Source organism: Symphalangus syndactylus, chromosome 14 (genome assembly GCF_028878055.3).
Source record: "Symphalangus syndactylus isolate Jambi chromosome 14, NHGRI_mSymSyn1-v2.1_pri, whole genome shotgun sequence".
NCBI lineage: Eukaryota > Metazoa > Chordata > Mammalia > Primates > Hylobatidae > Symphalangus > Symphalangus syndactylus.
Genome location: NC_072436.2, coordinates 13,065,093 through 13,079,161, shown reverse-complemented (window position 1 = coordinate 13,079,161; position 14,069 = coordinate 13,065,093).

Genomic DNA, 14,069 nt, shown 5'->3' with positions numbered 1-14,069 from the left:
ACACTTTCAGTTGTAACAGTCACTACCAAATTGTCATTCAAAATGGTTTCACCGTTGACATTTTCCCCAGCACTGGATGAGTATGTATTACTCTGCAACCTCTCAAACAGTGATGTTATCGAACTTTAAGATTTTTTTTTTTTGCTCACCTGATGTGCGAACATTGAGTTTCATTGTTGTTTTAACTTTAAGTTGCACCAGGCATGGTGGTTCATGCCTGCAATCCCAGCAATTTGGGAGGCCAAGGTGGAAAGATGGCTTGAGTCCAGGAGTTTGAAACCAGCCTGGGCAGCATACTTAGACACCTGCAACTCTACAAAAAAATTTTAAAAATTAGCCAGGCATTGTGGCACACACCTGTATTCCCAGCTACTCTGGAGGCCGAGGCAAGAGGATAGCGTGAACCAGGAGTGAGGCTGCAGTGAGCTATAACTGCATCACTGCACTCCAGCCGGGGTGACAAAGCAAGGCACTGTCTCTTAAAAACTCTGAAACAGCCAGGCATGGGAGGCTCACTCCTGCAATCTCAGCACTTTAGGAGGCCGAGGTGTGTGAATCACTTGAGCCCAGGAGTTCAAGACCAGCCTGGGCAACATGGCAAAACCCCGTCCCTACAAAAAAATACAAAGAATTAGCCAGGCATGGTGGCATTCGCCTGTAGTCCCAGCTACTCGGGAAGCTGAAGTGGGAGGATTGCTTGAGCCCTGGAGGTTAAGGCTGCAGTGAGCCGAGACTGCACCACTGCACTCCAGCCTGGGCAACACAGTGAGACCCTGTCTCAAAAAAAGAAAAAGAAAAACAATTTGACACACACACACACACAAACTTCAAGTTGCACAGCTTGGAATGTCAATTAGCCCTTTGGACATGTGTTACATCTTCTATGACAATCCCATTAAGCCCTTGTTCATTTCAATTATGCTCTTTTCTTACTGGTGTGTAGGGGTGTATTGCATAACCCCAGATACTAATATTTTGCCTTTACTGTACATAAAGGGGGCGAATCTGTGTGCTGCTTGTCTTAGAACTCTTCCAAAGTCTGTGGTACTATCACTATTTCACACTTCAGTATGGTCAGGTGGATTCATATCGTCCTATATGACTTTCCTGTTTTCCCCAGTTTAGCAGAGCTGCCCTGCTGTAAGCTCTCAAAGATATTCTCCTGCATCTTTGGCTAATAATTCTCTAGCTTAATTGTGTTTGTTTGTTTTTTCTTTTCATGTCTACAAATTCAGATGCCTTTTGGGATGTAGGTCTTTAATAATTCATCTTCCTTTTCGGTTATTGACCTACTCAGACCTTCCTTTCTTTCTGGGCCAATTTTGCTCATTACTATTTTCCTAGAAAAGTGTCCTTTTCATCAAGGTTTTCAAATTTGGGGTATTAAGTTGTTCCTAATCGTCTTTTTTCGTCTCTTGGTTGTGCCGTCTCTTTGTGTTTATTTGTGTCTTCTTCCTTTTTTCTTCATGCTTTTTTGCTGAAGGACTGTCCATGTTACTCATCTGTTCAAAAAACAACCTCTTTATTTTGTTCTATTTTTTGTTTCACTAATTTCTGCTTTTAATATTTTCATGCTCTTTGGATTTATGCTGTTGTTCTTTTTCTGGATGTTTCTTGTTTGGTTTTTTTGGTGTTTGTTTTGTGTGTGTGTGTATGTGTTTGCCAGGGTCTCGCTCTGTCACCAAGGCTGGAGTGCAGTGGCAAGATCTCAGCTCACTGTAACCTCTGCAACCCCTGGGCTTAAGCAATCCTCCCACCTCAGCCTTGCCAGTAGCTAGGACTACAGGTGCATACCATCACACCTGGCTAATACTTTTTTCTAGAGACAGGGTTTTACCATGTTGCCCAGCTGGTCTCGTACTCCTGGGCTCAAGTGATGCTCCTGCCTCAGCCTCCCAAAATGCGGGGATTACAGGCATGAGCCACCTCACCTGTCCTTTTTTTTTTTTTTTTTTTGAGACTGAGTCTCACTCTGTCACCCAGGCTGGAGTGCAGTGGCACAATCTCGGTTCACTGGAACCTCCGCCTCCTGGGTTCAAGCGATTCTCCTGCCTCAGCCTTCTGAGTAGCTGGGACTACAGGTGCATGCCACCACACCCGGCTAATTTTTTATTTTTAGTAGAGATGGGGTTTCAGTATGTTAGCCAGGCTGGTCCTGAACTCCTGACCTCAGGTGATCCGCCCATCTCGGCCTCCCAACGTGCTGGGATTACAGGTGTGAGCCACTGCATCCGGCCACCTGGCCATTTTTCTGGTTTCAAAAGTGGAAAGTTAGGTTCAACTTATTTTTTTATTTCTATTCTCATTTTTTGATTTTTTATTTTTCAATAAGTTATTGGGGTACAGGTGGTATTTGGCTACATGAGTAAGTTCTTCAGTGGCGATTTGTGAGATTTTGGTGCACCCATCACCCGAGCAGTACACACCGTACCCTATTTGTGGTCTTTTATCCCTCACCCCTTCCCACCCTTCCCCCAAGTCCCCAAAATCCATTGTATCATTCTTATGCCTTTGCGTTCTCATAGCTTAGCTCCCACTTATGATTGAGAACATAAGGTGTTTGGTTTTCCATTCCCTAGTAACTTCACTTAGAATAATACTCTCCAATCTCATCCAGGTCACTGCAAATGCCGTTAATTCATTCCTTTTTATGGCTGAGTGGTATTCCATCATATATATATATGTGTGTGTATATATATTACATATATATCACGTATACGATATATGTGTATCGTATATGTGATATATATCAGTATATCATATATATCACAGTATATATCTCTCTCACAGTTTCTCTCTCTCACATCGTATATATGTATATATCACATGTATTAGTATATATACTGATGTATATCATATATATGTGATATATCAGTATATCATATATATCACAGTATATATATCATATATATGGTATATATGGTATATCATATGTATCATTTATATATCATATAATCATATCTTATATATCACAATATATATAATAATTACATCTTATATATCACAGTATATATGATATACCTATATATACCATATATATGATATACCATATATATACCATATATATGATATACCATATATATACCATATATATGATATACCATATATATACCATATATATGATATATATACTATATATATATATCTCTCTCTCACACATAGTTTCTTTATCCACTCATTGATTGATGGACATTTGGGTTGGTTCCATGATTTTGCAATTGCAAATTGGGTTTCTCTTATTTTTAAATCTTTTTTGTTTTCAAATGCATGCAGTCTCAGGGACACGTGTGCCCCTGAGAATCACTTCTCTTGTTACCCCATAGGTTTTGATGGGGTAGTACTTGCATTTTCATGAAGTTCTAAATACTCTGTAATTTCTACTTTTAGCTCCTCCTTAACCCATCAAAAATAAAATTCTTAATTTTACTGTAGTAAAGTTCATCAGCCTCTTCTCTTACTATTTGTAGTTTCGTGGATTTTTCTTTTTTTTTTTTTTTTTTTTTTTTTTTTGAGACGGAGTCTCGCTGTCGCCCAGGCTGGAGTGCAGTGGCGCGATCTCGGCTCACTGCAGGCTCCGCCCCCCGGGGTTCACGCCATTCTCCTGCCTCAGCCTCCCGAGTAGCTGGGACTATAGGCGCGCGCCACCTCGCCCGGCTAATTTTTTTTGTATTGTTAGTAGAGACGGGGTTTCACCGTGTTAGCCAGGATGGTCTCGATCTCCTGACCTCGTGATCTGCCCGCCTCGGCCTCCCAAAGTGCTAGGATTACAGGCGTGAGCCACCGCGCCCGGCCAGTTTCGTGGATTTTTCTAAAGACACTTCCTTACTTCAAAGTCATGACCTTATGGGCTACGCCATCCTCTGTTATCTTCTGCAGGCGTTATTGTTTTCCCATTAACCTTCAAATCTGCAGCTCACCTGGAATTGCTTTTATTTATGACGTGAGAGAAGGGGACACGTTTTATTTTATTTTTTATCGTATTTCCCTCCAGTCATCGCATGATTTCCAGAAAGTCTCTTCCGTGGCTCTGCAGTGCCCCCTTTTGGAAAGTCACACATCCACACATGCCTGAGCCCTCTATTGCATTTGTCTTTGTTTATCTTTGTGCAAATCCCAAAGTCTTAATGTCGAAGCTTTAAAATAAATCTTTATATTTAGCAGAACAAGTGCTCCGACCTTGATCTCCAAGATTAACAGGGATATTCTTGGCCTTTATATTTCCATATAATTTTTATTTTTATTTTATTTTTTTGAGATGGGGTCTCACTCTGTCTCCCAGGCTGGGGTGCAGTGGCACAGTCTTGGCTCACTGCAACCTCTACCTCCCAGGTTCAAGCGATTCTCCTACTCAGCCTCCCGAGTAGCTGGGATTACAGGCACACACCACCACACCCAGCTAATTTTTGTATTTTTAGTAGAGATGGGGTTTCGCCACGTTAGCCGGGCCGGTCTCGAACTCCTGACCTCAAGTGATCCGCCCACCTCGGCCTCCCAAAGTGCTGGGATTACAGGTGTGAGCCACCGTGCCCAGCCCCATATAACTTTTAGAATCGTACTTTCAATTTCTTTCTTCTTTTTTGAGATGGAGTCTCGCTCTGTCGCCCAGGCTGGAGTGCAGTGGCGTGATCTCCACTCACTGCAACCCTTGCCTCCTGGGTTCAAGCGATTCTTCTGCCTCAGCCTCCCAACTAGCTGGGATTACAGGTGTGGGCCATCATGCCCAGCTGATTTTTGTATTTTTAGTAGAGATGGGGTTTCACTCTATTGACCAGGCTGGTCTAGAACTCCTGACCTCAAGTCACCTGCCTGCCTCGGCCTCCCAAAGTGCTGGGATTACAAGAGTGTGCCACTGAACCCAGCCTATTCTGTTGATTTCTGCTGGAATTTGGATTGACATATAATTGAAATCCCGGGTTGGGAAAAAATTGACATCATTATACAATTGGGTTTAACAGCACACGAGTATGGCATATTCTTCCATGGAGACCAAGCAGATGCACCACTCAGATCTCCTGCTGGGCACAGGGGAACAGGTGACCGGAGGGCTGAGCTGCTGTCTTTGGGCATCTCACAAAGCCAGACTGAGGCCATGCTGCCCGCAGTCTGCTTCTAGCCCATGACTGAGCACAGCAGTGTGACAAAGGATCATGTTTGCTCGAGGACTGCCCATCAGCCTGGCCAAACCTTTCTGGAAACTGTGCTACAGTTTGAGATTCTTCCAACCCAATCCTCCTGCCTTGCCCTCTCTTTCCCACATGGTCTAAGCTCCCCACTGCAGCCTCCTCCTGCCTTTATCCTTACAAGCATGTCCCCAAATAAATCTCATGGACTTCCAATCCTGTGTTGGCATCTTTTCAGAGAATAAGAACCAACATGCTATCTGTGGATTTCGATTTTATACTTCTTAACAGTTATCTGTGTACAGGTCTTACATATCGATTGTTAGATTTGCCTCTGGGGCTGGGCACAGTGGCTCATGCCCATAATCCTAGCACTTTGGGAGGCGGAGGTGGGCGGATCACTTGAGGTCAGGAGTTTGAGACCAGCCTGGCCAACATAGTGAAACCCCATCTCTACTAAAAATACAAAAATTAGCCGGGCATGGTGGCGGGCACCTGTAGTCCCAGCTACTTGGCTGAGGCAGGAGAATCACTTCAACCGGGGAGGCAGAGGTTGCAGTGAGCCAAGACTGCACCACTGCATTCCAGCCTGGGCGACAGAGCAAGACTCCACCTTGAAAAAAGAAAAAAAAAAAAAAAGATTTGCCTCTGGGTAAATGACATTTTATAAGTGGCCTCTCTGATGGGTTAAAGATGGCTGCAGATTCTCTGCATCTCCTCCCATGACATGGTGAAGTCTGTTACCCACCGCTTCCCTGGGCTGGCCCTGTGACTGGCTGGAGGGGCCACCATGTGACTCCCGAGGCCTGGTCCCAGTAGGCCTCGCATATTCCTCTCCTACCTTCTTGGAGCACTGTGCTGAGATCGCTACGCTCTGAAGAAGCCTGGGATGAAAGAGGATTCGGGGAGAGAGACCTAGATACCTCAGCCCTCTCAGCTGAGGCCCTAGACACGTGCATGAGGCCATCGTAGGCCAGCTGGCTCCAGCTGAACTACCTGCTGCAGAAAGCCTCATGAACAAGCCAAATAAAGCCAGCAGATCCACCTGCCAACCCCCACGATTATGACCGGTGAGGAACTGATGTTTCTTCTTAAGCTGTTAGGTAGGTGGTTTGTTATGCAACAATGTAATTAATTTGGTACAGGCTTGCCTCAAAGATATTGCAGATTCAGTTGAGTCCACCAAAGTAAATATTGCAATAAAGTGATGATATAGTTTGGCTGTGTCCCCACCCAAATCTCATCTTGAATTCCCACGTGTTGTGGGAGGAACCCAATGGGAGGTAATTGAATCATGGGGGCAGGTCTTTCCCGTGCTGCTCTCGTGATAGTCTCACAAGATCTGTTGGTTTTAAAAAGGGGAGTTTCCTTGCATAAGATCTCTTCTCTTGTCTGCCACTACGTGAGAAGCTTTCATCTTCTGCCATGATTGTGAGGCCTTCTCCGGCTACGTGGAACTGTAAGTTCGTTAAACGTCTTTCTTTTGTAAATTGCCCAGTGTTGGGTATGTCTTTATCACCAGCGTGAAAACAAACTAATACAAGTGAGTTACAACTTTTTGGTTTCCTGGGGCCTATAAAAGTTACGTTTATGGGCTGGGCACCTTGGCTTATGCCTGTAATCCCAGCACTTCGAGAAGCTGAGGCAGGAGGACCAAGTGAGCCCAGGAGTTCAAGACCAGTCTGGACAACATAGTGAGACCCTGTCTCTACAAAAAAAAAAGAAAATTAGCCGGGCGTGGTGGCGCATGCCTGCGGTCGCAGCTACTCAGGAGGCTGGAGCAGGAGTGCTGCTTGAGTCTGGGAGTTGGAGGTTGAAGTGAGCTGTGTTGGTGTCACAGCACTGCAGCCTGCACAACAGAGTGAGACCCCCATCTCTAAAATAAAAAAAAACTAATTATAAAGTTATGTTTACATTATACTGTAGTTTATTAAGTGTGCAATACCATTATGTCTTAAGAAACAAGGTACACACATTAATTTAAAAATACACTATTGTGGTTGGGCGTGGTGGCCTGCGCCTGTAATCCCAGCGCTTTGGGGGGCCGAGGTGGGTGGATCGCCTGATGTCAGGAGTTCGAGACCAGCCTGGCCAACATGGTGAAACCCTGTCTCTACTAAAAATACAAAATTAGCCGGGCATAGTGGCAGACGCCTGTAATAAAAGGCTAAGGCAGGAGAATCACTTGAACCCGGGAGGCAGAAGTTGCAGTTAGCCGAGATCATGCCACTGCATTCCAGCCCCGGGCAATAAGAGTGAAACTGCATCTCAAATATATATATAGCTAAAAATTGCTAGTGATTGTCTAAGCCTTCAGCAAGTCTAGTTGTCATCATTATGCTGATGGAGGATCTTGCCACAATGTTGGTGTCTGCTGACTGTCCAAGGTGGTGGTTACTGAAGATTAGGGTGGCTGTGGCAATTTCTTTTTTTTTTTTTTTTGAGATGGAGTCTCGCTCTGTCGCCAGGCTGGAGTGCAGTGGCACGATCTCGGCTCACTGCAACCCCTGCCTCCCTGATTCAGGTGACTCTCCTGCCTCAGCCTCCCGAGCAGCTGGGACTACAGGCGTGCGCCACCACGCCCAGCTAATTTTTGTATTTTTTAGTAGAGACGGGGTTTCACTACGTTGGCTAGGATGGTCTCCATCTCTTGACCTTGTGATCCACCCACCTTGGCCTCCCAAAGTGCTGGGATTACAGGCATGAGACACCACGCCCAGCTGGCTGTGGCAATGTCTTAAAATATGACAACAGGGCTGAGCACCATGGCTCACGCCTGTAATCCCAGCACTTTGGGAGGTTGGGGCAGGAGGATTGCTTGAGCCCAGGAGTTCAAGACCAGCCTGGGCAACATGGCAAAACCCCGTCTCTACAAAAAAAAAAAAAAAAAAAAAAAATTAGGCATGCTGAAACATGCCTGTAGTCCCAGCTACTGGGGAGGCTGAGGTGAGAGGATCACCTGAGCTTGGGGAGGTCGAGGCTGCAGTGAGCCATGATTGTGCTATTGCACAACCTGGGCAACAGAGTGAGACTCTGTCTCAAAAAAAAAAAAAAAAAAAAAAGACAACGATGAAATTTGCCACACCGAGGGACTCTTCCATCCAGGAAAGATTTCTCCGCAGCATGCAATAATATTTGATAGCATTTTACCCACAGAAGAACCTCTTTCAAAATTATAATCAGGCCAGGCATGGTGGCTTGGCCTGTAATCCCAGCTCTTTGGGATTCAAAGTGATCAGTTAAGGTCAGAAGTTGGAGTCCAGCCTGGCCAGCATGGTGAAACCCCGCCTCTACTAAAAATACAAAAATTAGCCAGGCGCTGTGGCGGGTACCTGTAATCCCAGCCACTTGGGAAGCTGAGGCATGAGCATCGCTTGAACCTGGGAGGCAGGGGTTGCAGTGAGCCAAGATTATGCCATTGCACTCCAGCCTGGGTGACAGAGCAAAACTCCCACCTAAAAAAAAAAAAAATTATAATCAGTCCTCTCAAACCCTGCCACTGTTGTATCAATGACATTTATGGAATATTCTAAATCCTGTGTTGTCATTTTTTTTTTTTTTTTGAGACGGAGTCTCGCTCTGTCACCCAGGCTGGAGTGCAGTGGCGCAATCTCGGCTCACTGCAAGCTCCGCCTCCCGGGTTCACGCCATTCTCCTGCCTCAGCCTCTCCGAGTAGCTGCGACTACAGGCGCCCGCCACCACACCCGGCTAATTTTTTTGTATTTTTAGTAGAGACGGGGTTTCACCGTGGTCTCGATCTCCTGACCTCGTGATCCGCCCGCGTCGGCCTCCCAAAGTGCTGGGATTACAAGCGTGAGCCACCGCGCCCGGCCTCCTGTGTTGTCATTTTAACAATGTTCACGGCATCTTCACCAGGAGTAGATTCCATCTTAAGAAACCGCTTTCTTTGTTCATCCCTAAGAAGCAGCTCTCATCCATTTAAGTTTGATCATGAGACTGCGGCAACTCAGTCCCATCTCCAAGCTCCACTTCTCATTCTAGTTGTCTGCTATTTCCACCACCTCTACAGTTCCTTCCTCCACTGGAATTTTGGACCCTCCAAGCCATCCATGAGGGTTGGCATCAAGCTCTTCCAAACTCCTGTGAATGTTCTTGGCCTCCCATGAATCATGAATGTTCTTAATGTCATCTAGAATGGGGAATCTCTTCCAGAAGGTTTTCAGTTGACTTGCCCAGATCCATCAGAGGGATCTCTAGCTATGGCAACTAAAGCTTTACTATTAATATATTTATGATATATGTTTTCTTAATCTGAGAGATACTTTATTTTATTTTATTTTTTTGAGATAGTCTTGCTCTGTCACCCAGGCTGGACTCCAGTGGTGCTATCTCAGCTCACTGCAACATCTGCCTCCCACGTTCAAATGGTTCTTCTGCCTCAGCCTCCCAAGTAGCTGGGATTACAGGCATGTAATCCTGTAAGCCACGCCTGGCTTTTTTTTTTTTTTGTATTTTTAGTAGAGATGGGGTTTCACCATGTTGGCCAGGCTGCTCTTGAACTCCTGACCTCAGGTGATCTGCCCCTCCTCGGCCCCCCTTGGCCTCCCAAAGTGCTGGGATTACAGGCGTGAGCCACCGAGCCTGGCCCAATACTTTATTTTAAACTAAAATAACCAGCTTCTATTTGAATATTTTTCTATAATAAAGACATATAGCTTTTTGTGCTAGTTTGGTTTTACTTGTTTTTGTTTTATTTTGCTTTTCTGAGACAAGGTCTGGCTCTGTCACCCAGGCTGGAGCGCAGTTGGCACGATCGTAGCTCACTGCGACCTCAACCTCCTGGGCTCAAGAGACTGTCTCAAAAAAAAAAAAAAAAAGACAAGAATGAAGTTTGCCACACCTCCCCCTTCAGCCTCCTGAGCAGCTGGGACCACAAGCGCATGACACCATGCCCAGCTACTTTTTGCATTTTTTGTAGAGATGGGTTTTCACCATGTTACCCAGGCTGGTCTTGAACTTATGGGCTCAAATGATCCACCTGCCTTGGCCTCCCAGAGTGCTGGGATTACAGGCATTAGCCACCATGCCCGGCTGCTAGCTCGGTTTCTCATACTAAAAAGGTGGCATGTGCACCTCACACAATGCACATTAGGTAGAATTTAAAATATAAATGTGGCCGGGTGCAGTGGCTAACGCCTATAATCCCAGCACTTTGGGAGGCCGAGGCTGGTGGATCACGAGGTCAGGAGTTTGAGACCAGCCCGACCAACATGGTGAAACCCTGTTTCTACTAAAAATACAAAAATTAGCCGGGCGTGGTGGCAGTCGCCTGTAATCCCAACTACTCAGGAGGCCAAGGCAGAAGAATCGCTTGAACCCGGAAGGTGGAGGTTGCGGTGAGCCGAGGTCGCACTACTGCATTCCAGCCTGGGTGACAGACCGAGACTCTGTCACACACACACACACACACACACACAAATGTACTCATTGCCCAACCCCAACCACCATCCACTTCTCTGCTTCCTGTTTTTCTTCTTCCAGATTTTTTAATTGTGATAAAACACATGGCTGGGCACAGTGGCTCACGCCTGTAATCCCAGCACTTTGGGAGGCCGAGGTGGGCGGATCACGAGGTCAGGAGATCGAGACCATCCTGGCTAACATGGTGAAACCCCGTCTCTACTAAAAATACAAAAAATTAGCCGGGCGTGGTGGCAGGCTCCTGTAATCCCAACTACTCAGGAGGCCGAGGCAGGAGATCGCTTGAACCCAGGAGGTGGAGTTTGCGGTGAGCCGAGGTCGCGCCACTGCATTCCAGCCTGGGTGACAGACCGAGACTCTGTCACACACACACACACAGACACACACACACACACACACACAAATACAAATGTACTCATTGCCCAACCCCAACCACCATCCACTTCTCTGCTTCCTGTTTTTTTCTTCCAGATTTTTTTGTTGTGATAAAACACACATGAGATTTGCTGTATTACCCATTTTAAGTGTACCACTCAGTGGCGGTGTGATTTTCCTCTAATTTGGCCTTCAGGTCTCTTCTGGAGAGTGGCTATACACTCGCCCTGACAAGGGGAAGTGCTGGTGGGTGTTTGCAGTATGCCTTTCACAGGAGGCTTCTTTTTTTGAGACAGAGTCTCGCTCTGTCGCCCAGGCTGGAGTGCAGCGGCACGATCTCAGCTCACTGCAACCTCCGCCTCTGGGGTTGGAGCATTTCTCCTGCCTCAGCTTCCCAAGTAGCTGGGATTACAGGCGTGCGCCACCACGCCGAGCTCATTTTTGTATTTTTTAGTAGAAATGGGGTTTCACTGGCCAGACTGGTCTCGACCTCCTGACCTCAGGTGATCTGTCCCACTTGGCCTCCCAAAGCGCTGGGTTAGAGGCGTGAGCCACCACGCCTGGCCATAAGAGGCTTCTTTATTCTGGTGGATGGCCTAATGCCTACATGTCACCAGGTGTCCCTCTCCCAGGAAACTTGTTTCCACTGGAAGCCCTTGTGGCTTTTGTGTGACCTGTGTCCCTACCAAGACAGTGACTCTCTAGAAGAGCCCTGACCAGGAGGCATCATTATAGAACACATGACAGAAGAGAAGCAGCTTATTACTCACATACCCTGGAGAGAACAAGGTGCCTGAGAGGGAGATGGGCAGTCCAGAGACAGCAGGGAGCTCACCCAGCAGGGGGAGTGTATGTGTGTACGTGGCGGTGGGGTGGGTGGGGACCTGTGGGATCAGGCCCTCATTAAGGCCCACGGGCATTATTTTATTCTTTCTTGTGGGGGTTGTGGATTGCCAGTTTAAAGAAAACACACACAAAAGGGGAACTTATTGCCGTGACTCTGGTGTTGGCCACTAAGTTTTAGTCACAGTCAGCAACAGTGGGATGTGTTGGGTTTGGGGTCAGTGGGATGAGGAATAAGCAGGTGTAACACAAATAACCACATGAGGAGGGGAGTTTTAAGGCCAAGGGTGACATGGTATGTTTCAGAAAAAAACTATGCTGCATCCAATATTAGATTCTAGCCCTGTTCATTTTCTTTGAAGAGTTTTGGTTTTGTTTTTTGTTTGTTTTGTTTTGTTTGAGACAGAGTCTGGCTCTGTCGCCCAGGCTGAAGTGCAGTGGTGCAATCTCAGCTCACTGCAACCTCCACCTCCCAGGTTCAAGCAATTCTCCTGCCTCAGCCTCCTGAGTAGCTGGGATTACAAGCGCCCACCACCACACCTGGCTAATTTTTGTATTTTTAGCAGAGACAGGGTTTCACCATGTTGGCCAGGCTGTTCTCGAATTCCTCACTTCAGGTGACATCGGCCTCCCAAAGTTGTGTTGTTGTTGTTATTATTATTGTTGTTGTTGTTATTATTATTATTTGAGATAGAGTCTGGCTCTGTCATCCAGGCTGGAGTGCAGAGATGCTAACATGGCTCACTGCAGCCTCAACCTCCCTGGGCTCAGGTGATCCTCCCACCTCAGCCTCCCAAGTAGCTGGGACCACAGCCGTGTGCCACCCTGCCTGGCTAATTTTTTTCTGTTTTTTGTAGAGATAGGTGTGCTCACTTTGCTGCCCAGGTTGGTCTTGAACTCCTAAGCTCAAGCGATCCTCCTACCTCGAGCTCCTAAAGCACTGAGATTGCAGGTATGAGCCACTGTACCTAGCCAATAAAGTATTTTATTCTTCTTCTTATTATTTGAGACACAGTCTCACTCTGTCACCCAGGGTTGAGTGCAATGGTGCAATCTCAGCTCACCACAGCCTTGACCTCCCTGGGCTCAAGTGGTCCTCCCACCTCAGCCTCCCAAGTAGCTAGGACTACTGGCATGTGCCACCATGCCCAGCTAACTTTTTGTAGAGATGGGGTTTCACCATGTTGCCCAGGCTGGTCTTGAACTCCTGGGCTCAAGAAATCCACCTGCCTCGGCCTCCCAAAGTGCTGAGATGACAGGCCTGAGCCACTATGCCTGGGCCAATAAAGTATTTTTTAAATTAAGGGATGTACATTTTTGATAAGAATTAATGCTGTTGCACACTTAATAGACTATAGTATAGCGTAAACATAACTTATATATGCGCTGGCAAACAGTGCTGACTCACAGCCCAACATTCCCTACAGATGCTGACCACAATAAAAACCTAATGGTTATAGCCAGAACCCCCCCACCCAGATGTTTCCTCCTAGGAATTTTCCACCCACTGACCCCCACCCTGCTCCTCGGCTATAAATCCCTACTTGCCCAAGCTGTATTCCAGGTTGTGCCCAATCCCATTCCTCCACCGCAAGACTCCATTGCCGTGGCCCTGTCCCTGTCACAACAGTCCTGATAAGGTCTGCCTTACCATGCCTTAACAAGAGTCACTAAATAAGGTCGTCTTTAACATTTCAGCCAGGCATGGTGGCTCATACCTGTAATCCCAGCACTTTGGGAGGTTGAGGTGGGCGGATCACCTAAGGTTAGGAGTTCAAGACCAGCCTGATGAACATGGTGAAACCCTGTCTCACTAAAAATACAAAAATTAGCCAGGCATGGTGGCGCACACCTGTAATCCCAGGCTACTCGGGAGGCTGAGGCAGGAGAATCACTTGAGCCCAGGAGGTGGAGGTCGCAGTGAGCTGAGATCCTACCACTGTACTCTAGCCTGGGTGACAGAGCGAGACTCTGTCTCCAAAAACAAACAAACAACAACAACAAAACAATTAACAGAGTTGTGCAGCTATCACCACAATCTAATTTTAGAACAGTTTGTCTCGGCCAGGCATGGTGGCTCACGCCTATAATCCCAGCACTTTGGGAGGCTGAGGTGGGTGGATCACGAGGTCAGGAGTTTGAGACCAGCCTGACTAACATAGTGAAACCCTGTCTCTACTAAAAATACAAAAAAATTAGCCAGGCATGGTGGCGTGCACCTGTAATCTCAGCTACTTGGGAGGCTGAGGCAGGAGAATCACTTGAACCTGGGAGGCAGAGGTTGCAGT